Source organism: Pogona vitticeps, chromosome 11 (assembly GCF_051106095.1).
Source record: "Pogona vitticeps strain Pit_001003342236 chromosome 11, PviZW2.1, whole genome shotgun sequence".
Lineage (NCBI taxonomy): Eukaryota > Metazoa > Chordata > Lepidosauria > Squamata > Agamidae > Pogona > Pogona vitticeps.
Window position 1 is genome coordinate 19,001,352 of NC_135793.1, and position 14,376 is coordinate 19,015,727.

A 14,376-nucleotide genomic window follows, 5' to 3' on the forward strand; every position below is an offset into this window, starting at 1 on the left:
GCAGGTGTCTCTTTACTGCAAAGTAGATTCATAGACGTATTTTTTTGATTTATTAGAAAAAGTTAAAGCCTGCCTAATGATAGGGTTTTATCTCATAGTTTAAAATTAAAACATAAATCAAAGGTATCATTAAATATAATTCCACCTTACTGTGTAGTTTCAGAGCGCAAGAGATGTCCTGCGTTAGGGCTTCTAATCTCTTAATTCAGCTAAAAACGTGATTCTGAACAAGTTACTCCATAAATATTGTAAGGCAAGCCATTTTGATACCATAATTGTGCAAAGCAAAATGAATGCCAAGCCAAAGTGTCAGAGATAATACATGGTTACTAAAACTGCCAGCATTCTCGTGGAAAAAGAGAAAGAAAAGTATAAGCTGATGATAAAAAAAAATTAGCCAACTCACAAGGCCCTTCTAATTAGCTGCAAGATTTATACAGATATTAAACACTGGCTGTTTTTATTGATTTTTCTTCTTTCTCTCTAGTTCTACAATGATTTTTGCTCATTTGTTGTGTACAAGACAATCTTTCTGTGATCACAGATGTGACATTCCTGGAATTGCTAAAGGTTTCTTTAAAAAAAACCAACAAAAATCTATATTTTTCATGTTCTTCAGCTAGTCTAAATCTAAAAGACCTAAGATTTCTCCTCTATTGCACAACAAACTGACCACAATCATTTGAAATGACAGTTTCATTTGTCTTGCCCAGAAATAGCCCACCAGCTTTTGAGGAGGAAGTATGGCAATGTGAACATATGGCCTTATATTCAGTTGCAAGAACCATGCCTATGAAGTTTGAGATTCAAATGACAAGATACATCACCCTGACCTCCTAATTCTCTATATTTTTTTCAAACAATGTTTTGCAGTTAGAGTGATCCCTAGTATTGAGCAGAATCAAGCACCTTCCTTTGGTGGCAGATTCTGGGAGGGAAAAAGGACTAGATATCAAGTACAGTACTGGAGAACAATGCCATCTCATCATCATCATCATCATCATCATCATCATCTGTATGTTGCTTTTTGGTGGTAAAACCAGGCTCAGCCAGAAACATCAGGAAAAACTACATAATGCAAATCAAACATTTCCTGATTATTCAGTAAAACCATAACCCAAGATTTAATCATACAATAGGCTAAGTAATTTTTTGTTGTTTAGTCATTTAGTCATGTCCGACACTTCGTGACCCCATGGACCAGAGCACGCCAGGCCCTCCTGTCTTCCACTGCTTCCCGGAGTTGGGTCAAATTCATGTTGGTCACTTCAATGACATTGTCCAACCATCTCGTCCTCTGTCGTCCCCTTCTCCTCTTGCCCCCCTCACACTTTCCCAACATCAGGGTCTTTTCTAGGGAGTCTTCTCTTCTCATGAGATGGCCAAAGTATTGGAGCCTCAGCTTCAGGATCTGTCCTTCCAGGGAGCACTCAGGCTTGATTTCCTTCAAAATGGATAGGTATGTTCTCTTTGCAGTTCAGGGGACTCTCAAGAGCCTCCTCCAACACCACAATTCAAAAGCATCGATTCTTCAGTGGTCAGCCTTCTTTATGGTCCAGCTCTCACTTCCATACATCGCTACTGGAAAAACCATAGCTTTGACTATGCGGACCTTAGTGGGCAAGGTGATGTCTCTGCTTTTTAAGATGCTGTCGAGGTTTGTCATCGCTTTCCTCCCAAGAAGCAGGCGTCTTTTAATTTCGTGGCTGCTGTCACCATCTGCAGTGATCATGGAGTCCAGGAAAGTAAAATATGTCACTGCCTCCATTTGTGGCTGCTGTCACCATTTGCAATGATCATGGAACCCAAGAAAGTAAAATCTGTCACTGCTAAATAATATCTCACACTAATAAGTATGTGCCAAGATTAAGCAATCTAAGAACAATTCATCTAGCAAGAATTAAATACCAAAAGGAAACCAGGAATCCAAATAGCAGTGGAGGAAAAGAGACATATTTTCCTCAAAGCTGAATTGGGCTCTAGCAACAAATCTGAATGCAGGGGGTCAGCAAAGGAGCATGTGAAGTGCAGCCCACTGTACATTTGAATGCAAGGACTATCTGGATAGCTCAGTGGTTTAAGCATCCGGCTGCAGAGACAGAGATTGGAAAATTCAGTTCTCCACTGTGCCTCCTCCCAGGCCAAGTGGAACAGACCCAAGAAGGGCAACACAGACCAGCTCTATAGGGTCACTGTGTCACAGTGGCAGTCCTGCATCTCCCAAAGCTGGGGGACACTGCCCCATTGCAAGTATTGAAGTGAGAGTCTGGTCCATGGAAAGGCCCACATTTTGTCCTGTTAGGCAGTAACACAACCGGTACCAGCCCTGTGTTGTAGCCCCTTCTCCTCTATTCAGATGCATTACTTGCCCATTCTGTATCTGGAGAAAGCTTCACTTTATACTCGCAACAAAAGCATCTCAAAGCCGTCTTCCTGGTAAAGCAGGGCAGCAACGATGAACATTTTCATTTCAATATTTAGATCACAATTGCATTTGCTCTTTTTGGCTCAGAATGTATGGGGTAAAGCTTAGAATCAAACCAAGTGAAATATAACCATAGGTTTATGTCAAGTCAGTTTTCAAACCCACCCTTCTCACATAGCCAAAATGGTAGGGTCTAATTAAAGCTTTACCAGGTGATGCTGATAAACTCCTGCTTGGTCTGGAGTTAAGCAGGGAAAATAAGTTCACCTGTTTTCCAAAGGCTGGGGACCATATTATATATTCAGAGCAAGGTCTCTGTTACTTAACCCAACTCACCAGGATCAAAAGACAGAAGCATCTTGACCTGTGTGACTGGTAACACATTTAGTAACGCAAAGGTGACCAAGAGCATATTTATTTGGGAGCAATCAGAGAAAATAACTACAAAACTATAATGCTGACAATGAAGAAATTGTTGAAGGTTTTGCATACTTTGGCTCAGTCATCCATCCAAATACAGCCAAGAAATCAGAAGACTCAGAAAGGCAGTAATGAAGGAACTCGAAAAGATCATCAAGGGTAAAGAGGTGTTACTCGAGACCAAGACCATCCGCACTCTTGAATTCCTGATCACCCCGTTGGGTGTGAAAGCTGGATAGTAAAGACAGCTGATAGGAGGGAAAAATGATTTGCTTGAAATGTGATGCTGAAGGAAAGCTTTCTAGATACTCTGGACTGCCAGAAAGATGAACAAGGGGGTCCTAAATCAAATCAAGCCTGAGTTATCTTTGGAGGCCAAAATGGTGAAACGGAGGCTGTCCTTCTTTGGGCACATCCTGAGAAAGGAAGGTTTTCTGCAAAAGGCTATCGTGCTGGGAAGGATCGAGGGCAACAGGAAAAGCGGAAGATCAAGCATGAGATGGATAGACTCCCCAAGGGAAACCACTTAGCATTACTTAGCACGGGATCTGTAATACACGGAAAGCATAAATAAAAAAACATCGTGGACTTTAAACCCTCCAGTTTTGCTGATCATCTCTCCTTAAAACGGAACGAGCGGCGGACACCGTTCGGCGCTCCGAGGGCCAGTCCTCCTCACCTTTCGGATGCGCAACGAGCACGCGGCTCAGGTGTGTCCCCTTTCGAGGGTCGGGAAAACCGAAAATCTTCGCGCGGCCGCTAAGAGGCGCTGCGGCGTCGTGGCTCTTTCCCCGTCTCCCCCGAAAGGTAAGTTAAGCGAAATGACATTTCGCCTTGTGAATGAGGGAGGCGGGTGGGGGAGAAGCTTTAGGAGGGGGGGGGAGAGGAAAGAGAGAGAGAGACAGAGAAGCCCGAATCTCTGGGCAGGACCCTTCCCGTGGACCTCTCTCCAAAGCACAGAGAGAGAGAAGGAGGAGTGTTAAACCAGCTAGCTGTGAAGCCAAAGGGTTCCTCCACCTCCCTTGTAAAGCCCAAGACTGCCTCGGGTGTTGGGGTGGAGGGGGGGGGGATTCACCCAAGAGTTTGCAGGAGGAGTTACAGAGGTTTTGAAGCGCTTCCGGAGAGGAGCCGAGCGCTCCCAGATCCGCTCCAGAAGGAGGAGAGAACGCGCGCGCAAGGGAGAGAGACTGGACAAACTCTCTCTCTCTCTCTCTCTCTGAGCCCAGTTTGCAAAGCAAGGTTTTCTTCTCAAGCCACCTGCCTCTCTCGGGGCAACTTTCTCTCCTCCAGGTAGGGCGGCTGTGTGTGTGTGTGTTTTTTTTTAAAAAAGCAAATAAACCCAAGGATTGGACGAGGAGCCGTCTCTCCTTCGGCGTGGCAATCCTTTTGCAAACAGGACTTGGGCAAAGAGGACGAAAGAAACTCGAAGAAAGAGGAAGATCGGGACCGTTCCGGGGCTGCAGAGTCTTGCTTGGGGGGGGGGGCAAAGATGTCCAGAGCAGAGGAAAGAAGTTCCTTTTTCTCTGTGGATGTTTCATCAAGGTGAAGGAAAGGTTTGCCCGGCTGCGCTTCGCTTCAGAGGTCTATACCTGAGATTGCCGGGTCCCTCTCTCGCTCTCTCTCTTGTCCTTGCTGGCCCTCACCAAGCCTACGGATGTAAATCTGGATTTTTCTCTCGCGGATGATGGTGGCGCCTTTTTAAAACTTAATTTCTCTTGGATTGTGGCAAGAGGTGCTGCGACCCTGGAATGCCAACACCTGTGAACTCGCTGCTTTGAGGCCGTAAAGGTGAGAGACAGGGCTGGCTTCTTCTGTGTTGATGGGCTTTAACGTCCCCCCCCCCAAAAATCGCCACCTCCCCCTGAGACTACAGGTGTGTGTGGGTTTAAGGCAGCCTGGGTCTCTAGCATCTTCCTTTTGTTGGTGGTGGTGGTAGCAAAGAGGAGGAAGTTAAAGACTGATAAGTTTGTTGGTTCAAGGGCTTCCAGAAGCTCCACTATGAACAAGTGCAGAGTTGAGCCATCATTAGATCTGCATGCTAGCCAACACATCCTCTGCTGAGTTGATGCTGGTGATACGGCTTTTTAAAAACACAGGAGACCTGCCGGGGGAAAAAAAAGTTGGCAGCCCTTGTATATTTTCTTTGATTCTCCCCCTCCATCCCCTTGTGCCATCACATCTTTAAAAGTGCATCCTGTTCTGGATTTTTCTTCTCAAGCAGCCCCCCCACATCCCTTTTCCACAATTTCCTTCATGGATTTTGAGATTCAAGGGGAAATATAATCCATGTCCAGTAGAGACTGGAGTTTATGCTTAGTATGAATATTCTTGGGAGTCTGTAGAATAAACAAATGTTTCTTGGGCTGAATTGTTAGAGCAGTAGGATGATGAAAGCAATTATCCTGGGAGATGGCGAGTGCTCACATGCTAGGAGAATTCATGGGAAATTTAGATTATCTGTCAGATATACTTTAATTTGGTTCCTGCATTGAGCAGTGGGTTGGACTCGATGGCCTTAAAGGTCCCTTCCAACATGGCATTCTTTCATAGCATATACAAGGAAATTTTATCTAACTCTATTATAGTTCATCTGTAATACCAAACCCTTTGGGGGATATTTTGTTGATTTATTGGGGCGGGTGGGAAGAGTGGATACTATGTCAATACATTAGCTTAGTGGGGGAGAGATCAACTAGATGAACTTTAGGATTTTAATTTGCTTTTTGGACTACAAGCAGCCTTTGTCCATTGAAAACTTCAGCCAGCTGCTGCTGGATCGTTGGAGAAGCAATTTATGTTTCTCTATGAAACGTGTGATCTCTTGCACCCAGGATTTATTTATGTATTTATTTTATTTATATCCTGCCTATCTAGTCTCATTGAGTCCACTCTAGGCGGCTAGTCAACCCCATGTCTACATTTCTTGTTTTTTAGGGGATTTATTATTTGTTATGATTTTAGCGTTGAGACCATTGTGTGCAAGCTATGGAGTTTTGTGTGTCTGGATCTGAATCCATTTTCATCATAACCTCTCATTCTTAATCCTTCTCTGTTACCAGGAAAAATGGAAAATGGTCAGGAGAGAAGTTAAGTAAGCTCTGTGAATGAAACATTTGCCCAGGGGATGGTGCAAGAACATTGATTTCTGCTCACCAGTAATCTAGTGTGATTAGAAGCCTGCTTGCTTGCAGGTTGCAATATATGAGAAGACTGATGCTAAGTTTTGCTGTTAGTCCCTCTTGGAAGGAGGCAGGAGAAGGATGCCATCTCTGTCAAAGCCTCTGTAGAGACACTTCCTTTGGCAAAATGTCCCTCCTCCTGAATAGTTTGCATTATTTCTGAGCAGTGTAAAAGCTCAGTGAAAGAAGTGGGAGCTTACATTTCCCAGCATGGTGCAGAAGCTGGCTCAGCCTTGTAAAATCTAGACAGGTTAGACAACAAATACCCATTTAGGGAACAATGGGGAATGTAGTCTAACACATCCAGATGATACCAGGGTGGGGATTGGGAAACTGGGTTCAATGTGATGCATGAATTAGAAAGACCCATGCTCAAATCCCTATCCAGCCACGAGGCTTTTGAGGTTTGTGTGTGTCTAGCTAGTAAATACATTTCTCCAGTGGAACCACTCACTCAAGTGTGCAGAGAGCTAATTTGGGGGGACACCATAGGTACCACTCCAAGCAAGGATGTGCTTAAAATGAAGCTAATATTTTGCATACTGTGTTGTTGGGACAATTCCGGTGCATTTGTGTTACCAGCAGACCAAGAAGTGTGGTTTCTGGGTAACCTACAATCACTGATGGGAATGGAGTTGTCATCAGTATTGTTTGCTGTATTCCTCCACTCTCTCAGCTTTTCAGACAATTATTTTCTTCCTAAGCGGTTTGGATGAATTAGAGAGTTAAGTGAGTGAGCGAGAGGTCCTGGCATCAGGGTTACCAACTAAACAGACAGGATGTACAAGAGGAAGAACAAAGGGGACTGGTGGAAGCAGTAAATAAGTTCCTCAATGCTGGAACAAAAGGATGAACTCTGAGTGAGCATTTAAGTCCATTTTGAGCCAGGTAAAGCTTCCTTCGCTGGTGGTGTTGCAAGAACAGCAATTGGTGGCTCTTATTTCTTATGGTCTAAAGCCATCCCAATCCCTCTGATGCCTAAGGCAAAAGATAAGATGATGCCTTCCTGTCTGTTCTCTATACAGGAACAAATGAGTTTTATTTCAGCCCTGGTGAGAAACAGACTGGTAGACATCTAGTTAGTTTACGAGGAGTATCGCAGATTGTGTGGGTAGTGGATTCAGAGAGGACTGGCTGAGTGACTGTCACCTTCTGCCACCACCTGAGCTGTGGACACAGTTTCCTCGCTGTGTCTCATGATAAATCTGGCCTTCTTTTGGTGAATGGGTGGGGCAGAGTATTCTCCTCTTGTTTCTTCTGCCATCCCAGGACTACAGGGAGTTTGGACAGGAAGGAGAGAAGTGTTCTCTCTGCAGCTTTTCCTGTTGGAAATGCCAAGTTCCTCACTCCTTTGCTTTGATGTTATCCCGGGGAAGCTCCCTTGGACCCCTGGTTGATAACAGAAGCTACTGTGCATGTGCTCCACTTGCCAGAGCAACCTGTGCACAGCCATAAGGTGAAAGATAGTTGGTTCAAATTGCACCTCCTCGTCCAGGAATTTACTAGGTGCCGTCATGCAATGCTCTCTTCAGAACTGCAGTGAAGATTATTATTGCAATAAACAATGAGAAATGCACAGAAGCACTTGACATGTGCTGTATAAATAGAGAGGTATTTAATATTTAAATTTTAGTCCTTTCCAAAGTGATGGGAAACCATAAATTTTTGCAGAAATTCTCTGTGCGCCAATAGGCAGTTACCATTATAATTCCTACAAAATTACTTTGCATAGCCTACATCTGAACTCTTTAGCAGTGCACAAGCTGTTCTTCCCTAATTGTTTGGAAGCTTAATTATTCTTTTAGCATTTAACAAAACTGGCTAGAAGTGGATCTTGGATTTATAATGAATGCCCTTGTTCTTCTTTTTGGCTTCTTCCAGACGCAACTTGCTCCTTGATGGTGTTTTCCTCCAGCCCCTTCTTTAAATCACGTTATGTCTTGGAATCCCTCAATGGAATGATGCTTCATTGTGTATAGCTATCAACTGCTGGGGCACGGGGGATGAGGGTCTAGTTTTGGAGGGAGGGTAATGGTAGACTGCAAATTGTCAGGTTGTTGTTGTTGTTCAGTTGTTAAGTCGTGTCCGACTCTTCATGACCCCATGGACCACTGTCTTCCACTGCCTCCCGGGGTTGGGTCAAATTCATGTTGGTAGCTTCGATGACACTGTCCAACCATCTCGTCCTCTTCATCCCCTTCTCCTCTTGCCCTCACACTTTCCCGACACCAGGGTCCTTTCCAGGGAGTCTTCTCTTCTCAGGAGATGGCCAAAGTATTGGAGCCTCATCTTCAGGATCTGTCCTTCCAGTGAGCACTCTGGGTTGATTTCCTTCAGAATGGATAGGTTTGTTCTCCTTGCAGTCCAGGGGACTCTCAAGAGTCTCCACCAACACCACAATTCAAAAGCATCAATTCTTCAGTGGTCAGCCTTCTTTATGGTCCAGCTCTCATTTCCATACATCACGACAGGAAAAGCCATAGCTTTGACTATGCGGACCTTTGTCAGCAAGGTGATGCCTTTGCTTTTTAAGATGCTGTCGAGGTTTGTCATCACTTTCCTCCCAAGAAGCAGGTGTCTTTAAATTTTGTGGCTGCTGTCATCATCTGCAGTGATCATGGAGTCCAGGAAAGTAAAATCTGTCACTGCTTCCATATGTTCCCCTTCTATTTGCCAGGAGGTGATGGGACCAATGGCCATGATCTTAGTTTTTTTGATGTTGAGCTTCAGACCATTTTTGGCGCTCTCCTCTTTCACCCTCATTAAGAGGTTCTTTAATTTATTCTCACTTTCTGCCATCAGAGTGGTATCATCTGCATATCGGAGGTTGTTGATATTTCTTCTGGCAATCTTAATTCCGGTTTGGGATTCCTCCAGTCCAGCCTTTTGCATGCTGTATTCTGCATATAAGTTAAATAAGCAGGGGGACAATATACAGCCTTGTTGTACTCCTTTCCCAATTTTGAACCAATCAGTTGTTCCATATCCAGTTCTAACTGTTGCTTCCTGTCCCAATTTGGTTTCTAGTTCCTCGGCCCCTTCCCAGCTTGTACTTCTGGGAGATGTCGGTCCACATACTGCTGAAGCCTATCTTGGAGGATTTTGAGCATAACCTTGCTAGTGTGTGAAATGAGTGCAATTGTACAATCGTTGGAGCATTCTTCGGTACTGCCCTTCTTTGGGATTGGGATGTAAACTGATCTTTTCCAATTTTTGGCCACTGCTGAATTTTCCAAACTTGCTGGCATATTGAGTGTAGCACTTTAACAGCATCATCTTTTAAGATTTTAAATAGTTCCACTGGAATGCCAGCACCTCCATTGGCCTTGTTGTTAGCCATGCTTCACTTTCCAGACTTCACTTTCCAGGATATCTGGCTCAAGGTCAGCAACCATCCTATCTGTGTTGTCCAGGACATCCAGATCGTTCTGGTATAATTCCTCTGTGTATTCTTGCCACCTCTTCTTGATGCATTCTGCTTCTCTGAGGTCCCTACCATTTTTGTACTTTATCATGTCCATCTTTGCACAAAAGGTTCCTTTAATATCTCCAATTTTCTTGAACATACCTCTGGTTTTTCCCTCTTGTCAGTTTCAGCCTCTTCAGCATGGGTGGTTGGTGCATAAACTTGGATTACTGTGATGCTGAAAGGTCTGCCTTGGATTCATATTGAAATCATTCTATCATTTTTTGAGATTGTATCCTAGTACAGCTTTTCCCACTCTTTGGTTGACTGTGAGGGCTACTCCATTTCTTCTATGGGATTCTTGCCCTCAATAGTAGATATGATAATCCTCTGAATTGAATTTGCCTATTCCCATCCATCTTAGTTCACCGACACCCAGGATGTCAATGTTTATTCTTGCCATCTCCTGTTTGACCACATCCAGCTTACCAAGGTTCGGAGATCTTACATTCCAGGTTCCTTTGCAGTATTTTTCTTTGCAGCATCGGACTTTCCCTTCACTTCCAGGCACATCCACAGCTGAGCGTCCTTTCAGCTTTGGCCCAACCACTTCATTAACTCTAGAGCTACTTGTACTTGTCCTCTACTCTTCCTTAGTAGCATGTTGGACGCCTTCCAACCTGAGGGGCTCATCTTCCAGCATCATATCTTTTAGCCTTTTGTTTCTGTTCATGGGATTTTCTTGGCAAAGATACTGGTGTGGCTTGCCCGTTCCTGCTCCAGGTGGATCGCGTTTAGTCAGAACTCTCCACTATGACCTGTCCATCTTGCGTGTCCCTGCATGGCATAGCCCATAGCTTCCCTGAATTACTCAAGCCCCTTTGCCATGACAAGGCAGCAATATGTGAAGGGGAAATTGTCATGTAACGGGCACATAACATGGTGTGTTTATCATGGAATTGTGGCCTTCTAGAATCATAGAATACAAGGAGGCCTGACACCCCTTCTAACCTCCTATACAGTATGAGGCAGAAAATGAAGAGCTAAGCTATCCCAGGAACTTGAACAGATGGACACTCCAGATGGCTGCAAACGACTCAGATCAGAACTTCCAAACCTTTGGCCTTCCAGATGTTTTGAACTTCAACTCCCAGAAGTTTCAAAAGTCAGAAGTTCAGGCTCCTGGGAACTGCTTTTCAAAACATTTGGGAAGCTAAAAGTTTTTGTTATTGACCCATTCCAATCAACAAGGCAGTCTTTATGTGTTCTGCTGGAATCAACCAACCTTGTCATGCAACCCCCTCCAATCTCTATGCTCTGCTTTCTGGATGTATTCCTCTGTGTTACCTCTTCAGGTCTTCGAGGAGCCCTGCCATGTCCTTGTATTCCAACCTGCCCCATTTTTGTCTCCAAGGCAAAACTTTCCCAGTTCTTTGAAACCTCCCCTCGCAGGATTTATTTTTTGTGCTTCTGACCATTTTTGCTGCCCTCCTCTGAACCCGATTCCATTTGTTTAAAGTATCTCCTTTTGAAATGTATGCTGCTGTGTCCAGAGATTTCTCTCTCCTGCTGTGTGTGTGTATGTGGAAGCTGACAAATGTACCTTTCCACCTTAGACTGCATAATGAGAGACCTGAGGAAAATGTACCTTAGACTGCATAATGAGAGCCCTGAGGAAGGGGCCGAAGGAGCCTCTCCCTTCAGTCAAAGGGACCTAAACGGCCTCTCCCTTCCCGTATTCGCAGAATTCCCACTTGCAAGCCTTCCACTTTGGCCCCTGAGTCTGATGCCCCCATATTTGGGCATTCTGTAAAAATACAGCATTTCTTCACATCCAGGGCTTTCCAACAGTAGAATAAATCTGGGCCGTGAGGAGATTCTCTGACGTTTTATGTCTAAAAACACAGAGGGAATGCTAAATCTTTAACGGATGCTAAACTGTCTTTTAAGGGAGGAAATGGAAGATTGCCTTCCCTAAGTCACAGTTGGGGAATGAAAGTGAGTTTTAGGTTCTAGCACCGTGTCTTGGCACTGCAATATTCACCTGCCGCTCCTGCTGATGACTCTTGGACAGCCGCTAGAGGTTTGTTTTGCTTTTATGTTATTTAATTTTATGCTGCCTCTTTAATATAAATATTTTCAAGGGAGTAGAGACACCGTGATATATGCAATGTGCTGGGCCCTTCCTCCAATTACGTTGGTATTTTGGCTGTTTCGGCACTACTTTTGAGGGTGGATTTGATTTAAATCCAATTGTTTGAAATCACAATTTAAATTTTGAAAACTGCATTTTGTTTTGACTATTTAATTTTTTTAAATAAAATTTTAAAATTTAAACCATGATTTATTATTTAAATTGCTTTGATTTTTTTTTAAAAAATCATTGATTTTTGTTCCTCCTACTGTTCCTTTAAGAGATTTGTGCGTGTCTGTTTTCGTGTTGTGGGACACCTCAAAAATTACTCTGAAAAGATATTAAACACTGTTAAAATAATATCTCCTTAGATGCCAGGTTTGCCACCCAAGATATACTGCTGCCTGAGGTCAGGATGAAACCTTTTCTGATTCCATGTGCAGAAGCTGAGAGACTGGGAAGTTGGTTTTTTAACAGTAGGGATTGGATAGCATCCTCCCTTGCAACAGCTTAGTGTAATGGCTGCACAGCATGTTGTGAGCCATGCAGAGAATGGTCGTATTTTCCTGCTCTGCACTATTGCTTCTCTCTCCATAGCCGGCCCTACTATTAGACAGAAGGACACACCTGTTTCAGGCAGCAGATCTGTGGGGTTGTGAAGAGCAGCAAAATGTTACTTACTTGATTTGTTCTTGTATTTTAGACACACACACAAAAAAAGATGCTTCAGGGATTTTCTCAAATAACTTGGTTGGATTTGGATGCTATGCAAATGAAGCTATGCCGCTTGGGTGACCTAGGTGGGTGGCTGTCATTTGTTGCTCTGCCTCCAGAAAATAAAAAGTCTTGGGCTAGCTGTATTCATTCCCCGTCCAAGTATCTGTTGCCTGAGATTACACTGCCTAATGGCAGGTTCCAGCCCTACTCAGACTTTCCTTGGTACGCAGTGCAGTAGAGATGCTCTCCTATCCTGTGCCGCTATCATGTTGCCTTCTGGGTCAGCATATTTAAGCACTGACCGTCCATGTGTTGCTGTACTCTTCTGGGTGGTGACCTGGGAGTAAATCTCATCTGATGTCATTGGATGTGTTGTTTAGCCAACGTGGCAGTAGATGGGGCTATGACTAAGCCACCAGTTCAGCAACACTTGTGGAGTAGTGATCAACGTGTTGATGTGGGGTTTCAGAGATTCTGGCTCAAATCCCAAATCTGCTCTAAAACTCACTGGAGATAGTCACAGTCTTTCAGCTTGATCTAAAGTGTGCTTATTATATATACCACCCCGTAGCTCTTAAAGCACTCTCTGGGTGGTTTACAATTTAATTATGCAGGATACATGTTGCCCCCCCCCAGCAAACTGGATACTTAATTTATCAGCCTCAGAAGGCTGGAAGGCTTGGGGGAACCTTGAGCCATCTACCTGGGATTGAACCTAGGGTCATGAGCAGAGTTTTGGCCGCAGTACTGCAATTTAACCACTGTGCCATAAGGTAGGGTAGTTATAAGGGTAAAGCAGGAAGAAATAGCAGTGGTATCCATGATGCCTTGAGCTTACTGGAAAAAAGTGAGAACATAAACGATGCAACTAATAAATAATAAGACTATATTGTTCTGTGTTACATTAAATGAAACACAGCACAGAAAGAGCAGTAAGAGTGGTCTTAACTGACCAGATAGGTGGGGTATTAAATAAATAAATAAATAAATAAATAAATAAATAAATAAATAAATAAATAAATCAATAAATCAATAAATCAATAAATCAATCAATCAATCAATCAATCAATCTCACTGTTGACAGTTCGTGCAGATCTATTAATCTTGCATTCCCTCCCTTTTTTCTGCGCTTCCTCCCCTGCAAGGTAGATCAATCTGAGAGACTGTGACGATCCGCCACGAATTTTAGGGCAGAGTTGAGATTTGAACCAGAAGTACTGTTTGAATAATTTGAGGTTAAGGACCGAATGTGTTTTTCAAGCTTAGTTCTTTTAAATTTTTTTTTTTAAAAGAGAGAGAGTATAGATGCATTTTACTTATAAAATTTGCAAGTGATGTAAATAGATTGGACAGAAAGATTCTTCTTGGTTTTTTCCTCTCCCATGTCATAATGGAAAATGGGGACCATCCAATCAAGACAGTTAGGGAATAAATTCAGAGCACACAAAAAGGTGGCTCTATGAGCTATTTACTGTCCAATTTGTGCACTCCAGGAGGTAAAGGGAAACTTACCCTGTGACACTCAAATATTTTCATTAGCCAAGAATTATCCTGTTCTAGCAGTGACTGTCTCTATTGACTGCTTCTGGTCTCAGCTGTGAAACCCATTGCTGTGTCAGTCACATCCCAGAGATTTCAGGACCAAAAATCTAGCTGAAGGGTGGTGATGTTATGCGGTGGGTCACAAAACCAGGGCAGGCGGGATTTGGGGGGGCAGCATGTCCAACATACATGCAGATGCCTTTGTGTTGAGCCAGTGAGCCCCGGTGTGAGATTTGTACTAAAACATTCAGTATGTGTAATTCACTCTCTCTGTGTGTAGACTGAAACTGCAGTTGTTGGTAGCTGTGTTTATTGCAGCTCAAGATGCTGGGCCGTTTCGTTGGGTTTATGTTTTCAACACACTGGCCTAATTTGCACTTCCTGGATTAATAATGCATATCAGAATGCAGCAATCCTAGAATCATAACATTGTAAACTTGGAAGAGGCTCTCAGGTCATCGAGTCCAACATCCTGCCAATGTTGGAAATCCACAGGAAAGCATCTCTGACAGATGGTGGTTCAACCTCTGCTTGGACACCTCCAATAAAGCAC

The 14,376-nt window shown here is 43.6% G+C and overlaps 1 protein-coding gene across 2 annotated transcripts in view; it reads left to right on the forward strand.

Annotated features, from left to right (window-relative positions):
- The first annotated feature begins 3,681 nt into the window (after positions 1–3,681).
- The window catches only part of IL1RAPL2 (interleukin 1 receptor accessory protein like 2), a 528,601-nt gene continuing 517,906 nt past the window's right edge, over positions 3,682–14,376 (forward strand). For both annotated transcript variants that reach the window (XM_020811816.3, XM_072981155.2), the window contains exon 1: positions 3,682–4,633. The gene's annotated coding sequence lies outside the window, so the exon portion shown is untranslated. The remainder of the gene's footprint in view (positions 4,634–14,376) is intronic.